The following is a 3,223-nucleotide window of genomic DNA, read 5'->3' on the forward strand; positions in this document are numbered from 1 at the left end:
ATTACAACTAATCCTCTATTTTTATACTCTGATACAAAGAGGAGGGAAGATAAAAAAACTAACTAATCTAGCCAAGAAATTAACAAAAAGTCAATTACTAACTATCTCAGAATACACTTGTACAATAGTGATCACGTAGTTAGCTCATGACTTGAAGACTTTAACACCATAGAGTTAATTGTACTTTGCAATCTAGTACGACAAGTGTGTTTTAGTGTTTGTTTCTCAAAACCACACCAAGGAATATTCTAAAACAAGATTAAAGCATTCATAGATCCAAAATATTTTCATAATTCATAAAAGATGAGTCGTTGTTAGGTAAGGCTTGGTTAATTAATTAACATCCAAGATGTATACTTTAATTAATAAGCTATAGCCAAGAGCTTTGTAGCTTAATTGACACCTCTCTATGCATAAAGTGCTTGGAGATATAGGAGGAAAATGATTTGAATTGTGGGGTTAGCAAAATATTGTAACTATCTCGAAAACAATTGTTGACTATAGCTCAGCTTTATGAGTCATAAAGTATGTTACATGAATTGTTTGCTTCATTAAAAAGAAACGGAAAAATAAAAGAGATCCAAAGTCAATGATGACTACATCTCATCTTCTAACATATATGAAAATATATATATATCTTGGATGTTAATTAAGGAAGTCTTACCTGACTCATATTAAATAAGCTACACCCTTTTTGAGAGAGTGAATAGCTTCATGCGTTATACTTCCTCCTATAATTCATAGCATCCACTCTATTTCACTTCATTTTAGCAGTCCACATTCTTAGAGAATAAGAAAGAAATGGAATATGATTAGAACGGACGGGAACCTCAAAATCCAGCAACAGGGCTAGAGTGTTCAGCTTTCGGGTATGGTATACATGTTTTATTGCATTTGTTACATGATTACATATGCTAATGATGTAAGACAGAGCCAAAGTTTAATTGCAAAGTATTTGGGATACATCCATGCTTAAAATTTTGATTTTATTTACTTAGTTGTTATCAGAGCAATCTCTCTATTTTCATTAGCTATATATATTTTTAAATATCATCTGATGTTATGGACTACTCATGTTTCTGAACTATCACATTTAAGGTTTGCTCTCCTGTTTAAGCTTAGATGATTGGTATATTTCACTTTACTTCAGAAATACCCATTCAATATAATTTTACATTTGCTAAATCCATGAAGATATAATGGATTGGGTTGAAGTTCCCCTAATGAACAACCTTTTTATACATACTAGTGAAGGAAAAATAAAAGTCCTATGTAAAGGAAAAATAAAAGAATTTGAGGAAGTAACATAGCATATTTGGCTCCAAACACATTTTAACCTTTCAGTTTAAGTGGTACTTCTATATCTTATATTAAGGTTTCTGAAACAACAAAAATAAATTGGTCCCTCATTAAAACTGTACTCTATTCTAATAATGAATCAAGGAAAATTACAACACAGATCCATTTAACTTAGTCTTGTTAATGGTTTAATTTCAACTTGAACTACTCCTTTATGCAAAAATTTATATTTTTGATGGTGTGCTTTAATAGATTTGTAATTGTTTGTTAAAGACAGCTTTAATTGGGAATTTGAAAGAGCTCAAGTTCTCCTGGGCAGTGCCATTGGACTATAAGGCTCTTGAGTCTTGACGGAAAACAGTGTACTCAAACTTAGCTGATTTGTACTGCTACACTTTTTTGAGAATAAAAATACCTTCATCCAATATATCTCTCTCACCTCTATTCTGATTGTGTAGGTCTCCTATTAACGACAACCGAGCAATAAGTCAAAAAGCTTGTCACTTTCTTTCTCTTCTTTCCACTAATCCATTTTGATGCTGTAAATATATGATTGTAAGAAAGGGAGAGTAAAACTCAGTGACAAAGCTAGAAGGAAATTTAAAGGCAAAAATGGACTCGGCTGTAGTAAAATATTTGATTAGCAATATCCTTTCAGTGCTTGCAACTGAAGCATCATTGTTATGGGGGGTTCGTGATGCAATTAACGATATCAAGGATGAGTCGATAAGCATGCAATCTTTTCTAGTAGATGCAGATAAGAAGGGAATACAGGCAATGAAGGAGAGAAAACTTGGGTGGCAAATGTGAGAGACGTGGCATATGACGTAGAAGATGTTATTGATCAGTTCATGTATCAAATCACTAGCCAACGAACTGGAGGTCGATCTTCCGGGTTCCTTCACCACACTATTTATTTTCCACAGAATCTATGGGTGAGGCATCAAGCCACCACCAAGTTACAGAAAATCAATAAGTCAATCAAGACCATTTCAGAAATGAACTAGAGATATGGTGTTAATCATATTGAGGGTACAAGTTCTAAAGATAATCACAAATGGACCATGCGTCGTAGTGAATCTTCTTTGTTTCTTAAAGAAGATGAACTTGTGGGGATTGAAAATAAAAGGCAATTGATAATAGGGATGGTAATTTAGATCTGACCTGTGGATACCCGACCTAGCCCGATCCTAATGGGCCGGATTTTACCCGGCCCGATAAAGAATAGGGTTGAGTATGAGTTTTTTTAAAAAAACCCTGAAACGGGTCCGGGTTTTATCAAAAAATTCGAGGCCCGGCCCGAAACCTGACCCGGATATGACCCCGTTACCATGAAATTACTAAAAACCCCCCTTATATATATATATATATATATATATATATATATATGTAGTTGTGAACCCTAAGTCACTAACCTAGTACCCATCCGCCTTTCCCTAACCCTCAATCTCTCTGTCACTCACACAGCCACACACTCAGCCACGCACAAGAGCACGCAACCACGCCTCGGCCTCACTCTGAGCCATATTAATTCATTCTATATTATTGATTTTTATTATGTGATGTAATAAAAAGCTTCATTACGATTTTTTTTTTCTTCAACGCTTTGTTATTGCGATATGGTGACTATTGTTATCATCATTAGTTTCTCCTTCTTCAACGTTTGAAGTTTAATCCGTCCATATTTGTTCATTTTTTGAGCTTTCATCACTTTTTTCTTTTGTTGCATCATTTATGTTAATCACTAATGAATTGGCTTCGGGAATTTCTTGATTGGATCTTACAAAGTTTGGACTTTGTCGCTAAGATTTTTTGTAGGTATTTGCATTTATATTAAATTTCAATAATGTGATAGTCTTTTGTAAATGCTTTTATTTTTTATTTTTGTTAATTTTGGAATAGTGCAACAAAAAGAATTAATATA

Source organism: Quercus robur, chromosome 9 (genome assembly GCF_932294415.1).
Source record: "Quercus robur chromosome 9, dhQueRobu3.1, whole genome shotgun sequence".
NCBI classification, from domain to species: domain Eukaryota; kingdom Viridiplantae; phylum Streptophyta; class Magnoliopsida; order Fagales; family Fagaceae; genus Quercus; species Quercus robur.